General features: G+C 40.8%; 1 long non-coding RNA gene and 1 pseudogene across 4 annotated transcripts in view; one reads left to right on the top strand and one right to left on the bottom strand.

Moving 5' to 3' along the window:
• The window catches only part of LOC308476371, a 35,702-nt pseudogene extending 17,264 nt beyond the window's left edge, over positions 1-18,438 (bottom strand). The window contains exon 1 of the transcript in view: positions 18,330-18,438. The product of the transcript in view is annotated as an uncharacterized misc_RNA (transcript). The remainder of the gene's footprint in view (positions 1-18,329) is intronic.
• The window catches only part of LOC308476085, a 573,910-nt gene that overhangs the window by 116,105 nt on the left and 433,144 nt on the right, over positions 1-24,661 (top strand). The window lies entirely within an intron of this gene.

The raw sequence follows: 24,661 nt of genomic DNA, 5'->3' as shown, positions 1-24,661 counted from the left end.
CTGTTTTAGGTTCCCCTCAACCATGTATAGCAGATTGGGGGGGGGGGGAGAGGGAGAGGAAGCTCCACGGTTCAAGCAGATACACCCCTAAGCTGTTTTACAAGGTTTTTGTGCAATAGTTCAGTTCTCTAAGCCTAATTTCAAGCCTGACTGCAGGAGTTCACCCCCATTGCTACATGGGCAGAGTCAGTTAATATTATTTTAAGAGAACAATGTATTATTAACTTACTTATATGCAGAATAGATATAGCTACTGGGGTTTATGCCATGTGCAGTCTTCTAAGAATACAACCATTCTTGGTGATAAGTGAGCTCGGCTCCCTCCCCTGTTAATTTTAACAAAGATATTTAGTAAAAACAATATCAAATAGAGAGAACTTTTGGAGATAGTTCCATTTGAAGATGTTTCTACAACAAAACAGTCTTCAGCTTGTGCTCTATTTTTAATGGCTGTCATTGTCTACCAGTAGATATTCTCTTGATACGATGTAACTGTTGTAATGTTATAGTTTGTGTGTGTGTGTGTGCACACACGCGCACACACAATGTATGCTGACTGTATGCTGACTGCACAGCAAAAATCCGCACAAAACTTTCACTACTCATCCTACATTTGATTTCTTCCTCCATGCATAGAAAATGTATCTAGGAATATGATCTCTTTGGCTACCTCTCCTCCTATTCCTCAAAGTTTATGTATGTAAGACCTAGTGCTTGCTACTTAACAATGCATGGATGTGATGTGGCCCTTGCTAAGAGCGATTCTGATCTACAATAGGTGGCCATGATGGGATGGGATACCAGGATATCTGAAAGACATTTTGCTGAACCAGAGGAACACAAATGAGCAAGTGGTTTGGTGAGGCTTTGCTTAAGAGATAGATCAGAAGGAAGGGTTTTGAAGAATGAAGGGGCAGAGGCCTGATGTGTGTAGGAGATGGAGAGAATTTTCCCAGCATAGGAAATAAAATGCAAAAGGCACAGAGAACACAGAAATCAACAGCAAATGAGCTTGTGCGGATTGAAGACTAGAAGGAGAAGTATGAGAGGGAGATATACACAGTGGGAGAGAAACAAATAGCTTTGTGTGTGTGGATTAGTATATTGAAATCGATATGAAAGCTCATTGGTAGCCAGAGTTAGACTTGAGAACAGAGGTGACATATGAATAACAATAGGAAAGAAAGACGAGTGGAGCAAAATATAGCAAGTGAGAAACATAGCAAGTAGGAATGCCAGCAGGGAAGCTGCCAAAGTCTAGATGAGAAAAATCAAGGGCACAGACAACTATTTTATCAATAGTTATGGAAGGGAATGGGTAGATAATGGAGAGGCTGAAAGAGAAGTAGGAGGACCATGTGATTGTTTTGGATATGGAAGGAGAAGGGTGAATCAAATATGATCATAGTTTTGTATGCTTCAGTGGTGTAAGAGATGACAGCGTCTTTAGCAGTGACCAGTAATTGGTATGAATCAGTGATAGCGTAAGAGGAATGGGTTGAGATGAATGCAGGGCCCTCAAGCACAAATGTTACCTGAGCTGAAAGGCTTTGAAAGGAAGTTCATGATGAAGATGAAAAAAGCAAAGGGCAAGGGAGCTGTCAGCATAAAAGCAAAAGAGATCGCCCAAGAAGCAGGGTATGGGGGTGAAAAAGTATCTAGAGAGCTCCATTTCCCCCAAAGGCTATCTGATTTGTGCTGAGGCGCCTAAGAGATTTTAGGAGGCCAAATGAAGAGTGAACGTTGTACAAGCCATCTAACAGGATTATGCATAATTCTCAAATTACTATATAAATAGACGACAGTTTCTAACATTTTTTTGTTTGTTTGTTAATGGTTCCTATTACTCGTGTAAATGAATCATTATCTGTGTTAAAGAACAAGGAGGGCTACACCTGTTTCAAAGGCATTTCTTAGCCAACTTTACACAGAATAGCTCAACTTTTCCAATGCACATCTGCATTTGGTGAGAGGAAAGAATAACAGCAAAAGAACCTACAGGACCATTTCAGCAAATACAGCCTGACATTTTGGGCTCTCTGTCTTTTTCTGTGTATGTGGCACCAGTTAATCACATGTTCATAAAAATACTTTCATGTGAGTCAGGCCGATGGCATTAACATTCAGTGCAGTTGGGGAAAATAAATGTAAAAGGTCTGCTGGAAACGCTCCATTGTAGCTCTTTCTCAGTAGCCTGTCAGACAATGCATAAACCTGTGACCTCTTTTGTACACAATTACAATGTATCTCTTCAATCTAAAGCCAGATAATTACAAGGTTACAGAATCCCCTGGCAGGCTGGAAGAAAGGGTTACTCTCATTTTCTCCTAAAGGCGCTGGGGTTCTGCCGTGATAGAAAGGTGCGTCTGCTTAGTATGTGGGGGAATGGATATGACGGGCTGGGTGTGTTGCTATTGTCACCAGTTTGCCAAATGGAAAGGGAAGGCAAATTTTGCAAGCCCTATTGTTCATCTATCCTTCAGTTATTCTTTACAATTAATCTAAAACCAGTTTTCTCATTGTCACAGTGCATGACAGAAAAAGTCCAATTTTGTACAGTCTTACAGTCCTTTTGAAATTTTATTTTTATAGAACTCTAGAGTTGGAAGGAACCCCCCAGGGTCATCTGGTCCAATCTTCTTTTGAATGTCTTGAAATGATGATAATGATGATGATGATGATGATGATGATGATATTTGTACCCCGCCCATCTGACTAGGTTGCCCCAGCCACTCTGAGTGGCTTCTGGCATATACAAAAACATATTAAAACATTAAACTTTAAAAACTTCCCAATACAGGGCTGTCTTCTAAATATTGTATAGTTATTTATCTCCTTGACATCTGATGGCGGGTGCCACTACTGAAAAGGCCCTCTGCCTGGTTGCCTCTAACCTCACTTCTTGCAATGAGGGAGCCAACATATTCTGATTAATCAAGCTAGATTTATTTTGGGGGGACAAATTAAATACAAATACAAATGAAGCTACAGATTGTAAGCAACATCTTAAAGGAAGCGCTCTTTCTTTTCTCTCACAAGGGAATACCTGTACTAGGATAATGCTTGCTGCATCACACATGAGCATCATCTCCAAAATAAAGTATACCTTTCTTTTAGCCAGATTTTGGTCTATCAATTGACTAAGAGTTTTTGAATTGAGTGACATCCTTATATGTTTTCCATGGGAAGCCGTGTTCCAATGCCATCATGTAAGCCAGGGGTCAGCAAACTTTTTCAGCAGGGGGCTGGTCCACTGTCCCTCAGACCTTGGGGGGGGGGGCAGACTATGGGGGGGGGGAATGAATGAATTCCTATGCCCCACAAATAACCCAGAGATGCATTTTAAGTAAAAGGACACATTCTACTCATGTTAAAACATGCTAATTCCTAAATCCATAGGCCGGATTTAGAAACCGATTGGGCCGCATCCGGCCCCCGGGCCTTAGTTTGCCTACCCATGATGTAAGCCACCTCTCCAAAACATGTTAAAGCAAGGATGGAGAAGCTGTGGCCCTCCACATATTGTTGAACTCCAGCTCCCAGCATCCCTAGCCAGTATGGACAAAACTGAGGAATGATGGGAGTTGTAGTCCAGCAACACCTTGTCTGCACCCTTTTCCTTAAAGGGTTGTACCCCGTTTACTAGTGTCTGTGCATGCAGCTTCTAAATGCCAGTAATATGTGGCTCAAGCAGCAGCTGAGATGCAGGTGCTGTATGTGCTATATGCATACAGGCTGGCGCTCAGCCCTTTTAAACAGTTATTGCAGCTGCATATGTTACGATAAAGGTTTTCAGTGGTGCACAATGCAGAAGATATTGGATCTAAATTGATTCACAGAGAAGAGGTGTAATATGGAGCTCTGTATAATTTTAACTGCATGTCAATCACAACCAGTTATCTTACATGGCAATGCATTTTTTGGAGCTGTACAAGGTGGCACAGCAACAATTTCTAAGCAATTAATGTGCTTTCTATGTAGACAGGAATTATCAGTAAGTTCTGATGCCAATCTCTGTTGGCCATTTCACACACACACACACACACACTCCTCCCTGTAAGTCATCTGAATTGATGGCCACCGCTACATTTAGTGAGTTTCATAGTTTTATATATGTGCTGTGTGAAGAAGTACTTTTCTTTTCTGTCTTGAATTTTCCAACATTCAGCTTTAGTGGGATACCTTTGAGCTCTAGTATTATCAAAGAGGGACCAAAAGATCTCCCTAGCTGCTTTCTCCCCACCATTCATATTCTTATACACCTGTCCTCCCTTGTTCACCTCTTTTCTAAACCCCAAAATCTCAAATGATGTAACTTTTCCTCATATGGAAGTTGCTTCAACCCCTTGATCATATTGGTTGAGTCCTTTCTAGCACTACAATATTTTTTAGGTGAGATGACCAGAACTATATATAGTATTATGACAGTGGCAGGCCGTGGGGTCTCATATTTCAGCAGTGTGCTGAAATTCAGTGCTCCCATCTCTCACCTTCCATTCTACATCATCGTTGCAGCACCCTTTGCAGTTCCCCCAAGGCTCTGTGCTTTTGAACAGGTCGCTTCCCTAAATCCGCCTTGGATTACAAATTGTGATTTCAATATAGAGTTGTACAATGGCATTATGATATTGACAGTTTTCTTTTTCAATCCCTTTCCTGATATGACCCATAACAGGTTTAGGTTAAGGTTTTAATCAATTAACCCTGAATTTGTAACATTCCATCCTTGCACGCTGCAATGTGGTTGATGCAAAGGACTCAGTACTGCTTGCAGCAGTGTGGAGAGAGCAGTATAGAGCTTGGGGAAGGATTGTCAGAGAAAGACTGAACAACTTGGCATCTGAACGATGCCCAGTTAAAGTGCTTGAGGTGGTCTCCAGTCTTTCATTTGTTGCTTCCTTGACACCGGGCACAATGGATGCTAAAGTGATGAGGATCACACATGCAATCACCCACTGCAGCAGGTGTGTGAAGCATCCTTCAAGCACCTTTCCAGAGCCACCAGGAAAGGTGTCCTGAAAGAAGCATCCAGTTGCAACCAAATGATGATTTAGTAATGATTAATGAATTCATTAATCTGCATCATCTTTAATCCAGACCATCAATTTCATTTGTATATCAAGAGATGAACCCAGGAGTTTGAACCCATGCTAAGTGCAGTCCTGAAGGACAGTTAATTATTAAAATACATTATTGTATTTTAAAAACCTTGGCATACAACTCTACTTTTTTATTTCAATAGGTAATAAATATGTTAAAGGTGCCTTGGTAGAACAAGATTACCAAGGTAATTGAATTCTGCCTGAAAACAGAAAGTTGCAGAGGGACGCGGGGTTCTACTATGGGGACTTTCAGGCTCATGAACTTCAGTTTCTGATATGAATGCAATTCTAGTTAAATGAACTGGTAGAAGGTGGTCACTAGAGGCCAAACTTTTTGAATCGTTGGTATGTGCATATATAATACCCTATGGCTGATTAACCTCTGAAAGTGGCTTGTTAAATGCTCCATTACCTGATTTGTGTGCACACAGCATCCCATAAAGTTGCTAGTATGAATGAAAAGTAAAGCTTGCTAAATTCAGGTTTACTGTGCTTTATGATATAAGAATGCATGTTATTCACCAGCAAAGGTTGTGTGAATCTAAAATAATAAATCATAGAATCATAGAGTCGGAAGGGACTCCAAGGGTCATCTAATCCAACCCCTTGCAATGAAGGAATCTCAGCTAGATCATACATGAGAAATGGGTTTAGTAAGTCTCTACCTAAAGTTGAATGTTCTGTTAGTGAAACTGAATTCTTGCTATTCTGTGTGTGTGAAAATATGTCCTTTTGAATTATAGATTTATAGGAACCATCAAAAATTCCCTTCTCCAATGGAGGGAAAGAAGTAGAGAAAGCCTTCTAGAAGGGGAAGCTCCAGACAACCTGGAGGTTCAGCCCACTAACAGTACAGAGTCATCTTTCCTTCTCAGTGGGTCATGGGTTGGACAGGGACAAGGCTCTATGATTTCCAAAATCAAAAGTAGTGTGTTAACTGTCCACCTACCTGGAAGTGGAGTCCATCTGGGCTCCTTGGGGAGGGAGAGGAGGATATAAATTCAATAAAAAAGACGGTAAATGTGATCCCATTCCACATTTACTTTCTGTTACGATATAGAAGCAATGCAGCCACAAGCTGCTAGCTTGAAAGCAGCACATGATGGAATGTTAGGACTGTTCCGTGGGAAACAGAGGGACAGTCAGTTCACAGGGCAATGCACCGGAATTAGCTCAGAGTGTAATATGAGCTCTTCCTTTTGCTCTTGTACAGGAAGTACAGGAAGTGTTTGTCTCTCGACTGCTGGAGCTTGAAGAGAGCAGTCATGCTTTTGTAATGCTGCAAAGACAGAAATAAAGGAATGTGAATATGTTTCTGTCTATCTCTTTCCCCTGCCGGGGGGGGGCAGGAAAGAGGGGGTGTGTTCTTCTCACGCCGAGAAGAATCGCCTATCGTGACCTAGCCTGTATCCTGCTGGGGAATGCAGACAGGGAGGTCATCGGGAGATCAAGCCGGGTGCCTGGAGAGTTGCCAGTTTCTCCTGATAAAGGCTTGATTCCCAACACTTTCCCCATAATACATTTGCAGCTGTATTTTATATGCTACTTTCACTTACATTCCCTCCCTGGCAAGAACGGTTTCTAAACCCATATATGAATTCTCATAAACTAGTCCAGCTTTCTCATTCACCTTTCCTCACAGACATCTACTTTTTCCTCAGTCTTTTCCTTCCTTTGTATTTCTGCTTACATTTCCCTTTCTCACACAACCCTATCCTAGTTATTTGGTGCCTGTGAGTACTGGACATGTGAAGGGGTTCTTTACAATGTCCATGGCCAGCCGTGCTCCTGATGGCGCACGTTTGGAATCAGACTGAAGAGGGCTTGCATGGCTAGGGAGGAAGACATGCACAGTTCCCTCCACAGGGTTGTGAAACTTGGTTTAGGGAATTAGGGAGCCCCATACAAGTTCAACTGTATGTGCATGGCCCCCCCTGTAGGTGGTACTGAGGTTAGCTGGACATGTTCTAGGGAGTCACCTCATGGATTATTTAGAGCCATTCCAACCTGGATTCAGGCCTGGCTGTCTAATTGATGAACACAATGATGCACCTCCCCGTTCCAGGTACGGAAGCTGAAACAGCTGGAGGCTGCTGCTGCTGCTCCCCAACAGCAACTGTACCCTGGTGCAGTTGCCTCACTGGTGAATGGAAGGGCCAACCATGATAACTGCCACAGCTTGCATGCCTAGTATCAGAGGTCACAATGGCTGCAGTCTATTTCCATTGTTGGGAGCAGTATGCTTTTGAATGCCAGTTGCTGGAAATCACAAGTGGGAAGAATGATGTTATGCTCAGATCCTGCTTATGGGCTTCCCACAGGCATCTGGTTGAGATCTGGACTAGATTGTCCTTTGACCTGATCCAGCAGTCTCTGCTGATGTTCTTACTTCCCCCTTCCATGTTGGTAAATTTAACTGATTCTTTGACACTGATATATACATCTGTGTATAGCCTTTTCTTTCACTTCAGGCTAATTTACACCCCCCCCCCCGTAAACCAATGAGCAGCAAAAAAGCAAGCTGCATCTAGTACTTGACCCCTTTCCATTGAAGGACATTAAAGCCACAGCTTGAGGTTCCTCCATATGCTGTTGCAGGACCTCTTTGCACTGCAGATGACAGTGGGCAGCTGCCTGCTGGGGACTGTTGGGCATTGGGAGGAGGAGGAGGTAGAAAGAGAGTCTCTCATTGACCAACACTTTTATGCCTGAACAAACACAGTTAATTCATTTAAAGAATATAACACCATGACACTCCCTGAATGATTTCGTTTTCTTTGCCGCAATTCTTCGTTCAAGCAGAAATACTTGAATAGTGATTACTGGGTATATTAGTATAATTCATACACTCATTTTGTGCTTTAGAATATCAACATGTTGTTTGACTAAGCAACCTTGTTCCCTATTGTTGTTATTGCAAGGGGGAGGAAGACAGTACATTACAGAATTTTCATAATAAAAAGGCTACACATGATTTCTGAGTGTCACTTTTCCATGCATTAATAAAACCCAAAGGCATGTCTGTTCCTGACTATTTTTATGCTGGCATGCCATAACTTCCCACACTTATAATGAACAAGCATGTTGGGAGTGAAAGCACTATTGGATTTAGTCATATTAAACACTGAAAAGAAAAAAGGGGAATAATTTTTTTCCAAAGCAGTTAGTGATTTGTTTGCATAATTCCTTGGGGAGCGAAAGAGAAGAAAAGGGTAGGAAAACTATATATAATAAGAAGCAAAAAGCATAGCATAATAGGCTTTCAAAAAACCTCCATGTTTGCAGATGCAATTTTGTAGCGATGTTAAATTATAGATGCAAATGCTTGCCTTTAAAATGCCAGGAGGCTTTTTATAATTTCATGTGTGGGGGGGGGGAGGGTGGGTGGGCTGGAGTTAAGTGTAGACATTTGCAAAAATGAAGATCCTGTAAGAAAAAAATATCAAATTGACAGTTTGGTAATGCAAACTGTGCACCCTATGTGCATAGTTGAACAGAGGGGGCAAGAAAATATTATTATTTGGATGATGGAATAAATTGCACTGTTTGCTAGCTACCTCCCCAATAAATACGTTTGTCATTGCTGACCTCCTGTTTTCTATCCCAATAAATGTATATATGAAAACAACATTCCTTTGGCTGAGTCTGGGATGCAGCCAAGTACATCAGGGTTCCTGAAGTCCCACATTTAACACCTATGGGTAGAGGTATTGGGAAAAGAAGTTCCTGCTTGACCTCAAGGGAATATGACTACTGTTGAGCATGGAATAGTTATGGTGCCAGGTAAAGACCATTTGTGAGCCTTTACTGCATAATTTCTCATATTACATAATGAGAGTCTGTGTAGTGCTTAGAGTGCTGAAAGGGGCCAGGGAGACCCAGGTTCACATACCCCCTCAGCTCTGAAGCTCACTGGTTGGACTTGGACCAGTCACTCTGTCTGTCAGCCTAACTTACCTCACATGATGATTGTAAGGATAGCACTTAAGAGAAAGGGGAACCATGTACTTGGGCTCCTTGGAGGAAAGGCGGGATAGAAATGCAATTGCAAGAGAAAAGCAAGAATTTAATGTTGGCTTAAACTGAATAAAATATAGACATTTTCTCTCGCAAATATATTCCCACCATATCCCTTGCATAATCTCTCTGGTGCTTTGTTCTGAGAGAGAACAAGGATAAATTCTGCCCCCACTCAATATACAAATAGATTAGTTAAATGGCATGACAAAACTCTATGATTTAGAGATTAAAGTTCATTTTTTGATCTTGAACTGTGTTTTGAAACAAAATAAAGTAGTCTCAACATTTTAGAAGGCCATCAGTGAATACTGTGCTAAAGTTCTAGCATATGCTAGGAAATCTCAGCCAGCCAAATCCTTTTGACTCAACAATGCTAATGTCTTCTTGGAGGTAAGTCCCCACTGAGTTCAATGGGGGATATGTATTTACTTGGGAGTAATCCCATTCAACACAGTGGGGCTTACTTTTGAGGAAATATATGCAGAATCGTAAAGGATGGCATTTACCAAGTGCCATGCACCAGTAGTCTCAAGACCAAGCTGGATATACCAGATGCTAAATGCATCACTGGATGCTTCATTTTTTTAATTGCTAAAAGCAAGCATGGGTGATTTCCATCAAGCCCTTGGTGCACAGGGAGGGGGCTCAACCCTTTTCTACCCTGCTGTGGTCATGATGAAAATCGTGTCCACCCCTGTGGTGGCTATTAGTCCCAGGAGGAAACTTCCATTAATATCTTGAACAATGTATTGATTGTGCTACACTTGAAGAATACAGATCATAAATAAAACTGTGGCAGAAATGTGCAGTAGACTGACGTCTCAAATATTTATTCCAAGGAGTACAAAGCACCAAATCTGGGATATTTTGGGAAGACTTTCTCCATACATATTCCTCCACCTGTGAGTTATGATCTTTGAAAGCCACACATGGCACCACTGTCTGAGGCTGCGTATAACTCAGTTCTATTTTTTTTTGGTGTGTGGCAGCCCTTCCATTGTGAAATTTTCTCTTCAGGAAGATTTGCTAAGCCTTTTCTACTGTGTTTTAAGTGAACTTTGTAACGAAGCTTTTTATTCAACTGGGGTCTGCTAGAATGGTTTTATTTGATTGGTAGAAATTCATCTGATTGAAAACAATGTACTTACATTGGACCTGGCAGAGCATGATACTCTGTGATTCTAATTTGATTTCTTCTTTAGTGAATTCTTATTACAATTTTCACTTACTATTATTTTAGAAGTATCCTACCAACTCAAAATGGATACTTTCAATAAAATGAAATATATATTGTTGGCGCGATATGCATCTCTCTTGGGATAGCATTCCATAGTTGTGGCACCGCCATAGAAAAGTCTGTCTCTCTTGTATATACACTACGTACTTTACCTAAAGAGGGAGAATGGAGAGTGACCTCTGCTGATACTCCTAATGCATAGGTAGCTTTCAAAAATGAGTTCAATATTTTATTTGCAGATACTGTAAGAATATAAAATAAATATTAATATACAGTATAGCCAAACATAAAGCCACAAATCATCTGGTTGCCACAACTCAAAGAGGGTGTTGTACTAAGGTTCACAAAAGGGCAACCAAAATGATCATGGGGCTGGAACATCCTTCTTCGCAATTGAACATAAGAAGAGCACTGATGGATCAGACAAGTGGCCCATGTAGTCCAGTGTCCTGTTCTCACTGTGGCCAACCAGTTACCTATGGAAAGCCCCAAAGCAGGAATCTCCCTATTGGTGATTTCCAGCAACTGGTATTCAGAGGTGACTGCCTCTGGTAATGGAGGTATAACATAGCTAGCCACCATGGCTAGTAGCCATTGATAGCCTTATCTTTAATGAATTTGTCTAATCCCATTTTATAGCCATCCATGGTGGTAGCCACCACTACATTTTGGGGGAGCAAATTCCACAGTTTAGCTAGGTGCTGTGTACTGCCACACTAGCACCCAGCCACATTGGATGACCATTGCTCCTACTGTTATACTACAGTGCTATAGGAGTTCTGGGTCAGAAGGCAGCTTTTGCTCATACAGCTTTATGGGCAAAGGTTCCATCACTACCTACAGCCATGATCATTACAGGAAAGCAAAGGGGTGGGACAAGTTGGCACAACTCTGCTCTCTGCTCACCTGTTGAGAAGCACACCAGCACCAACACCAGAACAAGACTGTATGGTCTGTTAATTTCCATTGATACAACTGTCTTGCTGGTGCTTGTTTCTCCTCCCCTCTTCCCTGAGTCTGATGTTTGGGTTTCCCACCCTTTAATCAATGTTCTTAAATAAGACACTTTTCCTAATAATTGCGCACTCTCCATACATAATGAGATAGTTCTGAAGCCTGTGGAACTTGGCAGGGAGTAAGGATCTGTCTGCATTATGAGAGCTGTTTAAAAAAAAAATGTGAAAAGTCTCTCTGATAGTTTAGAAATATTTTTGCTTCTTATGGTGCAAAGCAGTCCTTCTCTCTCAACTGAGTATGAGCACGAATGATAATTTATTTGTACAAAATAAATTGCATGCATAGTTCTCTAAACAAAAACAAAAGTAATTAACTGCAAATTACATGGTATTGGCAACTGGTGTAGAGTCTTGGGCTGATTTGTTTGATTTTTTAACAGCACTGCATCCCACAGTGCCCTCTTCTGAAATAAATGTGGGACTTTGGCAGAACTGTTTGGAATGGCTGGAAATCAGAGGATCCCTTTAGTTCGTTTGACAATATTGTTTCCTTTCCAGCACATTCTTGGATATAATGTGTACATCTCTGCTGTTATTTATTCAGATGCACGGGCTTTGGTCAGATCATCAGAAGAACAGTTCCAAAGAAGCATCTTGTTCTATCAGGGCCTGGTGTACACTTGCAGTTACATCACTTTGCTTCTCTACTTACTAAGATGCTTAGTGACTGGCAGCCAAATGGCAGCCTAATTCAATGGAGAAACATTATGTTTTTGATGGACCATGCCATTCCTTCTCATTGGAATCACTAAGTGATGAACATGCATATGTAAACCAGACTTTTTAACTGTGTTAAAATGTCATATAGGGGATGTGCATGTCCAGCCAGGAGTTTAGGAAATGGTGGAAGTGCCCCTCTGTCAGACTCTGCTGACAGAAGGGGAGAGGGGCTTCACTACAGCATCTGCAATGTGCTGAGCAATAGGAAAGTTACCACCAGTAGCAGTGGCATAGTGTGTGGGAGGGCCACGGGGCTGGTTGCCCTGGGTGCAAAATTTGTTAAGGGGCACACAATTTCAACACACGGTGCTCCCTCAATACAGCTATGCTCTTCCATCACTGGGTTCTGTTGAAAATGGCTTGTCCATGCAAACCAGGAAGTCATCTCCCCAGAAAAACTCTTATTTTCTTATCTCTGTGACTGCAATCTCCTGGGTGGCGTGGATGCCATTAGGCAGTTGAATGTGCATGTGTACTCTGTCCATTTCATTCCCTCCCTCCCACCCCGCTCTGTGTGGTCCGGGGCACTAGCAACCCATGCCATGCCACTGATCAGTAGTGTTCCTGCTGGTGGCTGTAAGCACAGAGCCATGAAACGAGGTGTTCCAAGGTAGAAACAGGCTATGAATCTGCTGGATCCAAAGCTGCACGATTCCCCTGAAAGGCAGTCATTCCAGACCCTAAACTATTCCAGCCCTGTAGCTAGTGCTCCTGCATTGCTTTGAATGGGGAGAAATGAAATGAAAAGATCTGCCAGACAGAAAAGCTTGATGAAACAGGCTCCATATTCTGCCCTTGGTGACACAAGCCAGCAGGACTTTGCTGTGTCCCAACCCCACTTAGGATTGCTTTGTTCATTGGGCTTGGCTAAGGTGTGGGCAATGAAGAGTATCCGACAGGATCCATTGTTCAAAGCAGCCATATAGTACATTGTGTTAGTGTACTATGAGGAAGGCCTAAGGAGGCAGTCTTGAGAAGCCCTTAGGTATAAAGTTGTTTCCATTGCATTTACAACTACAGTTACAGTACCCTTATCACAAAGTGCTTTGCCAAAGCGGAGTAAATTTGTTAATCCACAGCAGCAATGGGAACACAAGAAGATTCAGAACTGGGGCGTAGGTGGTTAATCCTTCTCTATGCAAACCACATACTGCATTATTTTTATTTCTCACGGGTGCTCTCTTTTATATAATTGATTTTTTAATACATGTTTCATTGCATCAATCTGAACTGGCTATATGGTGATACCACTAGAAAATTATTTTAGAAACTTCCTGGTGCACTTTGCCCTGAGATTTCCCATCTGCAACTTTGCTTATTGTATCATGGATTGCTGCTCAAGCTGTTGCTCTTTAAACAATTTTCTTGTTTTCCTACACCCCATGAATAGATTCCTTCCAGTTTACCAATTTACATAAACACTATTGTTTAGGGAAACTGTCAAAATTACTTCAGATATCTTCCATTATATTTATTGTTGTTCTATGTTTTTCCATCTCCATCTATATTTTATTATGAAGGCATGCTTTTACTGTTATGATTTGAAGCATGTCAAAACAGTGCACTCAATTATTGTGAATTGTCATTATCCAATCCTGTGCTCTTCCTGAAGATGGGCCAAGCCTGCAGAAAATACACCATTTAGCACACTGGGATTTTAATATGCGACCCATCTTATAAACCAGGAGTGGGGAGCCTCTGACCCATGGGTCTAATTTGGCTCACCAGTCCTTCCCATCTAGACCACCAAGCCATTCTGGCCAAGCCGCACCTACCTGCTCTATACCTGACTTCAGGTGGTATTATTTTTAGCAGTATAAAGTCATGGGTGGTAATTATGTATTATTTATGGTAATTATGTACCATTATTAAACAATTATGTCTTATTCTCATAATACATAATTACTTCATTAAAAATATGTAATCTATATGTTTCTATGAAACCTTTAAGCATGATTCCTAAGGCAATACTTACACAACAAGACACTCTTAAAGACCCTTTATGTTTCTCCCCCACTCCTTATGCCGCCTATTCTCATTACTCTAAAGAAGTAAATAAAAAGCTGTAATTTATTTATTTTTAAAAACGGAAGCTGTCTTTTCTTTACATAGGTACCTTTCAGCTTTTAGCTACTGCTTTTGCTCCGCTCTTAACTCTTCATCAAATTCATAGGGAAAGTTTGCTTGACTCCCTAAGTTTCCACTCCTTGCCTGGGCATCAATTCTCATTCTTTGGTTGTATTCACAGTACTTTCTACCTTTTGGAAAGTGGTTATGCATCTGCCACCACAAGTTATTTACTTTCTTTATGTTTGTGTGTCTGCTGAAACTTGCATGTGGCAATCACCTATGTTTGCACAAATAGCCCCTGGATGCAAAGAGGTTCCATTGCATCTTAGTTACAACAAGTGTTCTTGAAATGTATTATTCCATTTATTCATAGTAGAAATGTTCTGCTCAAGTGAAACAGTTCTATTTGTATACCATTGACTTTAATACTACTAGAATTTCATCCATATTTCAAAGAGATTTAAATCAGTGATAAATTATGATGCCCTTGAACTAAAGTTGAGGTCTCAAATAATAAGAGAGCTTCAAAATTCATCATTTAGTTGTCTGAAATGCAATCTTATTAGCAATTGCCATGTGGCTGGAAAAATGTGAGATGCTATGCTGATAAGGGACAGCAATTTCAGTTTGTTTCCTGAATGTAGTCTATAATTCCTTTTTGGTAATGATTCCTCGCTCCAGGAAACTAGTGCTTTCAGGTGATGGTGTCTGGCTTCTTGTTTGTTGAACTGTTTATAAAACATAGAAATGTGCTGAAGCCCAAGATGGGAGCTTGCTAAATATTCAAATGTGAAGTACTATGACAGAGAGCAATCTGCTTTTAATGTTGGATATGTTCTCAAGCCTGAAGTTGGCCCATCTTGTATCGTATTGTTGGATACCATATGGGATACCAGTCATGTGAATGTGTGCAATATATCTCTGGTGAGTGTTGGTCTCTATGACTTCTACCCTGCCAGACCCAATGGCCAGTGAAATGGTTTTCATTTCCATTTTCCAGCTGTGCTTCTTTTTCAACACAATTCTCAGCCTAGTCCACAATTCATGCCTTAAATTACTTCTGGGTAGCAACTGGCACTTGAACAAATGTTGTTTCTCATATATTGGGTTAAATCCACACTGTCTGTAATTATCTGGGTAACTCTAGATCAGGCATGGCCAAACTTGGCCCTCCAGCAGTTTTGGGACTACAACTCCCATCATCCCTAGCTAACAGGATCAGTGGTCAGGGATGATGGAAATTGTAGTCCCAAAACAGCTGGAGGGCCAAGTTTGGCCATGCCTGATCTAGATCAACAAAGGGATGCTTAGAATGGTATTGATAAATGGGAGATCATCCCATACAAACATAATTTTCTGAAGGAGACATTGATTTTCCTCACCAGTGAAGTCCCAAGGACCCCTAGCTGGCCTTCAAATGCCACAAGAGATGGTTTTCTAGATCAAAATGATTTATTTGCATCTCACTCAGTTCCTTTTCAATAACAGTGGCTGCTCTTAGAAAGAAATGGACCACTACTACCTTGCGGTCTTCCTTTCAATCATGGTCTCTAAGTGTCATAGCCCATTGTTAGGACTGCCATAGAGATCCCACCAAAAGTAGCATTCCTGAAGTGCATTCTCCACCCAGATGTTGTTGGACTACAACTCCTATCATTCCTGGCTATCTCTGCCCATGCTGATTGGGTTGATGGGAAGTGGAGTCCATCTGGAGGGCAACCCCCACTGTAACATTTACAATATTCTAAGTTATTGTAAGCAGGTAACCATAACTGAAGTATCCAGGTTAATCAGCTTTGCTAATTGAAGCAACTCTTATTTGGGCAACCATAAGGTCTAATAGTCTAAACATTCATCAAGAGCATTTGCAATTAAAAGCAATCCTGCTCCTTTGAAGAATGGTGAAGTAGCTAACTTATCACGAGTGCTGAAATATTGTTTTGTTATTCCGATAGATATCTGGATAAGATATCATGGCAAGAACAGTCCTACTCAATAGCCAATTAATGTATATTGATGCCTGAAGCAGCTGAAATGTTGGAACTAGCTGTCTGTTTAATACGATTGCATATGTAATTGAACACATTAACATTTGCTATGCTTTGAATTAAGTTCCCTAAATAGAAAGGTAATAGGATAGTTAATGCATGTTAAATTTGTTCAGAGACCTTTAGAATATTGTGCCCCTAAGGGAACTGTGTGGGTGTGTGCTCTTTTATTCAGGTCAGGAGACCAGGAGCAATACAGTTATCAAAATCTCTCACTCTCCCACCCCCTGCAACACGCTTTGTTTAACATCCAGCCTGATGAAGAGTTCTGGAGAACTTGAAAGCTTGTTCACTCTTTTATATATATTTTAGTTTGTCCTAATAATTGTCTGACTCCATTTTGGCTTTTTTCTTAAGGACCAACATGGTGTCCTTAGTTTTTGTTTTTGTTTTGGTGTGTGTGTGTGTGTGTGTGTGTGTGTCTTAGAGAACATACAGTCTAGCTGTTCAGAAGCAGGGTTTTCTACCACCTGAAGATGGGACTTTTGGTGGTATGCAATTAAATAGTTACCCTAGTGCAAATATTAGCAGTAGTGCAATGGGCTTTCCTCCGCTCCCCAAATCTGCTCTGGAGGGTTGGGAGGAGCCCTAAGAACACATTTAGAGGACATGCAAGAGGACGAGAACAGCTCTGCAGGTCTCTGCAAGTGCCGAGCTGCCTAGTCCACCTGCTGAAAGCTTGCATTGGTGAAAGCATCAAAACAGAGCAGTCTGGGTTTACGGTTAAGCTGGACCAGGGTCTATGAATCATGAGCTGGCCTCCTGTCTTCACTTGATGGCATTAGATCTGATTTGGGCCTGATTAATGGATGGATCAATAAGTACCCCCAAACTATGAACCTGGTCCTAGTTAGAATGCTTTCCTGCCGAATAGTATGAACTGCCCACTAATAATCTTCTAGCTTGAACTTCAGTTATGGCTTGAACCTAAGCTGTGGATTTTAGAACAATATATCTGCACATACAGGTGTAAGTAAATAATGCCGGGTAGAATTGGACTACTGGATTGATGGTGGGCACATGGTTTCTTCAGAATGTGTGGCATGCTGTTGCAATCATATTTCCATCCTGCTGCTGGATGTGTGACTGCTTAGGTATCCTAATTCCTCCTACTGAAGAAAGTTGGAATATGAATGTAATAAATAGTGTGTGGATGAGGGTGGGTGGGGAAGCTAGTCACAATGTCCTCATCAGTAAGTTCCAAATAGTAGAATAGTCAACAACCTGCCTGAGTTCGCTACTCAAATACCAGAGCAAAGCTTTGTGGTGCAAAATATGGGTTGTTTTGGTATGTTACAGTTACAGGGCAGATTTTAGGGACAACTCACAGTGTAGAAAAATAAGCTGATTCTCACTCTGCATTTTTTCATACAAGAATTTGAGCTTATGCTGGTCAATTAATGACTTTCCTAAGGAGAATGCCAAAGATACTGATAATTTTCTTCCTCAAGTTTACTTTTCAATTGTAAATAGTTTGCGATATTGTTGGATTTCTGATAATAGGGCTAATGGAATCCCATAAATTCCTCTGATAGAAGGTAAAGTTCCAGAGTTGGTCCAGGGTATAGTTTGTAAAGAATTTAATTTATGAAGCCGTATAAAGAGTGTAACATATTACCTACTTGTAGTCATTCCCAGTTGCAACGTTGTAAATTTTTTTGTATAAATGGCAGCAGCAGTGACTCAAATGTTACCATGTTAGTTCACTTTTCTTTCAGAGACACGCAGAAGATTGCTTTTCATTTTCTAAAAATATAGCTCTCTCTCTATTTTTTTTGAGACATAGCTTGTCTTTAGACTTCTATTATACTTGGAATAAGATGCAAGCCATCCTCAGGTTTGCACTTTTATGTTCCTGATGAATAAATCCTGTCTAAACAGCAAGGAATGAAGGTTAGGTGCTAAGCAAATATTGCCCATTAAATATGTTATGACACTGCCTATGAGGACCTGTGAGAGTGTTGGGAAAAGCCTAGAGCAGCTTTTCCCAACCGTGGTCCCCAGACATTTTTGTACTACAACTCCCATCAGCCCCAGCCAGCACAACCCAATGGTCAGGAAAGATGGGAATTGCAGTACAACAGCATCTGGGCTCTCAAGATTGGGAAAGACTTGCCTAGAGTATTGACGTCAGGACAGACAGACTTCATGCGGTAACAGCTTGAATATTTCTCTTCTTTCCAAAACGAGTGTTTAACTTTATCAGCAGCCATTTGACTTGACATCTCGTTGGATAGCAGTAGATGGCAGCCCACAGCTGTGCAAGCATGGAGAACTGGACTGAGGTCATATGTCCCAAGGCCATTTGGACAAGCTGCACTGTACTGTAAGATTGTGCCTGTCACAGGAAGGACAACGGTTAATATTTCATTAGCACAGTGAAGATGAGGGAAGAAAGAGTACTCCATACCCCCCATTTAGTCCATTGACTGTAGTATTAGCTTCCAGGGGCTTCAGAAGAATGGAACAGGAGCAGAGGGCGTATATAAGATTAATTCTCAGATTCAAGATTTGCTATTAAGGAACTTTTGTGAAGCACAATTTCCTGAATCAAGGGGAAAAAATAAAATCATCTTTTAGACTCAGCTAATTTTTGAGGCAATGTGACTGTAATCATTTTGTCTTTCCATGCTGGGGTTTATTCTAAGAGGTTCTGTGCATTGCGTTTGCCATGCGTTATGCTATTCATGGTTTCCCCCCAGGGTAAATAATACTGGTGTGGGCCTGCAATGAGATATGCTCTCCCATTAGGGACCATGCTGCTTAGCAGCAGGAGCACCAGTGCTGTTTTCATGCTTGAATGGCAAATGCTCGTAGCTTAAATCCCCTCTCATTTGCAGCTATTGGAGACAACTGCATTCTTTCAGTGAACACTTGCGAAAGGTATTGATTTCTCATCAATCCTAACAGGAACATTTGTTGGTGGGGAGAAAGAATACCTGAGGATGGCTAAAAATCATTTGTAAGAACAGAAAAAAAGCTAATTAAATTGATAACTACAGGGTGGAAAAAAACCTTCAGTGACAAATATTCATCTCGCAAACCTGAGGTACAAATTATATTATATAATGCCCCTCCCCCCAAGCAGTGTCATTAATATGATTTTTATTTGGCAATGATATTTCATAGTTCAGTGAAAACCAAGATGTATTAAGTACTGTCAAAAATGATGAGAACTCCAAGCATTATTGCCTGAAACTTAATGTTTAGTAAATGAAATGTTTTATATCTAAAAGAAAGAAGCAGAAGCAGCAATCTTAAGTAGTGTGGTTCAGTTCATAGGCACATTCCTATTACTTAGTGTTTTGCTTTGTGGCAGGAAATAGGTCAAGATGTGTCTGCATATAACATCTCTGCTCAGAGAGATGCACTATTTGCCCATTTGCTACCAGGCCAAGTTCAATGTGTTTCTATTAGTATATAAAGTCCTTAATAGCTTGGGACCAGTTTACTTGCAGGATGGCTCGCTCAACTGCTTTGATCTGTGGAAGTGGCTCTCTTACACAGGCATAGGCAAACTCAGCCCTCCAGATGTTTTGGGACTACAACTCCCATCATCCCTGACCACTGATCCTGTTAGCTAGGGATGATGGGAGTTGTAGTCCCAAAACAGCTGGAGGGCCAAGTTTGCCTATGTCTGCTCTTACAGGTGCCAAAATTATACCAATTCTGCACTTGCAATAAACTGATATTTTGGTGTGGCATCACCTATGCTTTGGAACTCCCTGCCTGTTGACATCAGACAGGCACCTGCACTGTATTTTGTTTGATGCCTTTTAAAAACATTTTTTGTTTAGACAAGCCTAGCCAGACCTTAGAGAGGATGCGTGTATTCTTTTTTTTATAGCTGGTGTTGATTTTAACCATATTTTAATATGGTTTGAAACAGGTTCTTAAAATCATTTTTGTTAAATAAACAAACAGAGTATACTAGATTGGGTAAGACATGGCACTGCTGAGGCAACCCTGCCGCTTCCCTTCCTCCTTCCTTTCACTGCTTACATTTAAATACTTTTGATGCTTGTAATGCAGAGGCAGCTCTGTTAGTCTGTTCTCGTTGCCCCTCCTCTGCACCCCAAAGATCCTTCAGATGAGTAAGGTATTCTGGGAGAGGCCACCTGGGAGAGTGCCTGTGCTAGCACATTTCTGCTTCAGCTATAATTTTTATTTTAGATTTAGTTAAAAAAGTAAAGTTACCTAATATAAAATTTTTAATTTATTAAAATAAAATAAAATCCAGAAGCTGTGGGAAAATGGTAGCAGTGCAGGGGCTCTCCTGGACCACTTCAGCCAGAATGCCCCACTCTGCAGAAGGAACCCTTTCCTTAGAGCAAGATGCTCTGAAGAGACTTTCAACAGCCAGATGGGTAGCAGCTGAGCAGCCCGTCTAATAGAAGGGCTGGCTTCAAGGTTGTAGTTAATAATGATGATTCTACCCCATCTGCCCCATTATACATTACTAATGTAATAGCCTCTGTCTTTTTTCATTAACTGCTTAATAGTTTTTCTGCTTCATGGCAGTTGTGTTAAATAAGAATTCCAAGCATAATATTTTTTTCCCTTTCTACTTCAGTAATACCAACATTTTTCTCTTGCTACATTACTAATATGATGGCATTTGCTTCAATAAGTTTGTCTGTGCATCAGCATTAAAAAAATAAAAATGGATATTCTGAAATACCAGGCTCTGAATGAGCTGGTGGCTCCCTTGGTAAAATCCATGGGATGGCACTCAAAGGGGCAAGAGACACATAGTAGTGTGAGCATAAGTGCAGTGCTGCACAGTGTTGTATAGTGATAAGATTTGTGAAGCAATTCTCTCCCCCTGTGGATGAGCCAAATGACAGGGTTGACTATATTATAAAAGGGACAATAAAGAAAGCTAGTTCTTTGAAAAGTGTCAAATGCAATTGACAATTACTGTGAGTTCCTTATGATGATATGTAGAGATGGAAATTATTTTTGTTCTGCTGTAGAAGAGAAGCACTTGAAATGCATTGCATTTGTCACAATAAAATGCAACACATTTACATTTCCAACTTTGGAGGCGTGTGAGAGAAGCTTCATTGCTCCTCCAGTGCCTCCTGCTTCTGCAACCAGAGCTGGAGCTATGAGAGACATCAAAAGCAGCCCAGTGAGGTAGCCCTGGCCTGTGAGGGATCCATTTGTTTCAATAGTCAATTCCAGGTCAGGAAGTCAGTTGCAGAATGGCACTTCTTGAAACATTGGAGAACTATATATACCTTTATATAGCGTATACACCTTTGTCCTGCTCTGGTAACAAGTACACCATTGCCTATTTTATTGTGTTTTAAGTGAGTCACCTTGAGAATTTTGATTATAAATACGCCAAAGCAAGCAAGCAAGCAAGCAAGCAAGCAAGCAAGCAAGCAAGCAAACAAACAGCACCTTTGGGACTTGACGGTTGAAACTCCATAGATGCTTACCTGGGAGGAAGTCCCAGTAAGCTCAGTGCGGTTTACCTCTGAGTAGACATGTATAGGGCTTCCCTGTTTAGAACACAGGCGCTTGTCTATTCAGAAGCAATTCCCATTGAGTTAAATGAGTTACTCTCAGCTAAGCGTGTGTAAGACTGCAGTCTTCCTCTTTTCTTGATGGGTGGGCTGGGATAGTGGGTGAGGGATTGAAGGCCGAAGTCGTCCTGTTGACGTTTTTCCCAGAGATGAAGAGTTAGCGCTGAAAGGGTTACATCTGTCTTCCAAGGGAGCAGCTTTGCTGATATTATAATATAATAGAAAGCTCAACCCAAGGTGGCCGGCACTGAATCAGTATTTCAAACTAGATTAAGAGATTAGTTATTGAGATTGGATTACTGTCCCGAGAGCCCTGCTGCTGCTTTACAGCCTCACAACGAGGTTCCACAGAGACAAGCACTATGTAAATAGAGGGTAGGTAGAGAGGGGAGACACTATTATCAAGCACTGGTAGAGTCCAATTGTCTGAAATATGGCTTTGGTATGCAATACAATACTATACGCCTCCCCAGTTCCTTCAGGTATCCAATGCCCGAGGTGCGGCAGAGTCTTTTCATTATTTGTTTTATATCTGGCTACAGTTTTTGTACTAACAGTAACAGTGATTAACAGTATCATTTGGTAGCCCCAAAGGGAACTCTAGGCGGTTTCAATTCAATTGCAGGCCTCTACGGCTCTTCATAAACCACAAGAATGAAGAAAGGCTTTTCCAACTGAATTACTGTCTTTTATTCAATCAGTGACTGTGTAATTGATCTGTACTATGACCTTTCCTTTCCGTTCTCTTACGGTTCCTGTACTTGTTCAGATATGATTAGTTTCTTATCTAAGCTCTTGCGTTTTATTTCCTCCATTGTTGGTCCGCACGAAAAAGCATAGATAGGAGAGGAAGAAAATGAAACCATCTTCTTTGCTGATAATATACAGTGGTACCTCGGGTTACATATGCTTCAGGTTACAGACTCCGCTAACCCAGAAATAGTGCTTCAGGTTAAGAACTTTGCTTCAGGATGAGAACAGAAATCGTACTCTGGAGGCACGGCGGCAGCGGGAGGCCCCATTAGCTAAAGTGGTGCTTCAGGTTAAGAACAGTTTCAGGTTAAGAACGGACCTCTGGAACGAATTAAGTACTTAACCCGAGGTACCACTGTACACTAATCGCCTAGATGAATTCCTAAGAATCTGTAGTCCATTTTCCTTCCCATCTGAATTCATATCCTGAAGTGGACCTGCTGCAGGCACAAATGGCATCCCAGAGCTAGTGGTGGATGGCATGTTGGGACAGGAAGACTTGCCTCACCTCCCAGCATTTTGGCTAAATATCTATCAGCCTGCTTTTTTGGGAGGCTAACCTATTTAATGCACTGTGCATGGCACATGCATACCCCATATCTTTCTGGGCTACTTGTGATTTTTCAATGGAAATTGTTCTTGCTCTAGCTAAGACCCAAGTGCCAAATATAGTCCTCCAAATGTCTCTATATGTATTTTGTAGCATGGGTTGATGGCAACAAACATTGCATGTATATTTGTAAACAAATACAAAACAACAACTACAACAATTTATTTTTATTGATATTTATTGCTGTATTCAGCTGACTTCAATGTTTTCAAAGAGATTATGAAGAATGGCTCATTGCTAAAAACAGAGCTTTCCAAACTGTTCATGTTGGTGACACACTTTTTAGGCACGCATCATTTTGCAACACAGTAATTCAGTTTTACTAGCAAACTGGAAGTTAAACCAACCTCTTTCCAGTCCCGAGAGGACTGCAGCCGACACACTGATGTGTCGTGACACATAGTTTGGAAAGCTCTGGTTTAAAACATCATTCTTCAGACAAAGATCTCCATACTTCAAGCAAAAATATGCATGATAGCTAATTGCTCTCAAGTGTATGCATTCATGTCACCATTCATGAGGTCCTCTGCTAACAGGTCTAGTTGACTGTGAGCTCCCTAGCTATTGTATAGTGGAAGGAACAAGTTTTAATTTCTGAGGTGTTTTTTTTTTTTTTAAAGTAGAGTGTTTTTATGAAATGTGACGTGAACTATGTAGTCAGGAAGGAATGTGGGCAGGGCCTTGTAATGGCTTGCTCATTACTCTGTGTAAAATAATTTGTTCTATCAGTCTGCAATTTGAATTCCTGTAAATTTATGGGATTTTCTTCAAACTAATTACTATATTTTATTATGAAGGCTTTTGAAGCACAATCCTCTTGTGTGCTTCTTTGCTTTCATTCTCCCTCTGACCATTTTCCATGCTTTGAATTTAGAATCTGAGAGGAAGCCACAATCAGTTTTAATCACTCTGTCTGCACTCTGTTAGATTTAGCTGATACTTCCTTCCAGATTTCCTTCCAGAAACCTGTAATATTAAAAAAAATAAAAATCTGAAGGTGGGTGAGTTGATTAATTTTTACCCCATATAAATCATTTGCTTTTGAAAGTCACATCTCACTTTTCCTGCTTTTTCCTGAGGCACCTGATTGGTCCATCTTACCTGGTGGTACCTAGTTTGGCTGACAATGACTTTCCAAGGTCTATGTGGGGTCCTTTAACAGGGGATGCCAAGACTTCATTACTGGAAAGTATGTGATTACTCCTGAGCTATGGACTTTATATGTTTCTTCTGTGGGAATAAAGCAATAATGGTATCAGGTATTGAATGATGAATTAAGACTAATGTTGCTGGCCACCCCCCCCCCCCATTTACCTGTGATTTGCATAATCACTTTAGGATTTGTTCTAAGCATGGAGCATTTGGTGAATAAGCAGTGACAGTCTATCACAATATTAATGAGAAGTGGTTAGTAATGATAGTTTGATTAAAAAAAATCCCTGAGATATTTATTTTTGATCATTAACATGAAACCCTGCTAAGGTTGAAATATCTCATTAAAATGGTTGGCATGTTGTCTTTGATGGAAATTATTGTTCATTTGAAATGAAT

The sequence above is a fragment of the Podarcis pityusensis genome (assembly GCF_964106645.2).
Source record: "Podarcis pityusensis genome assembly, chromosome: 4".
Classification (NCBI taxonomy): Eukaryota; Metazoa; Chordata; class Lepidosauria; order Squamata; family Lacertidae; genus Podarcis; species Podarcis pityusensis.
This window is presented reverse-complemented; position numbering and strand designations above follow the sequence as displayed.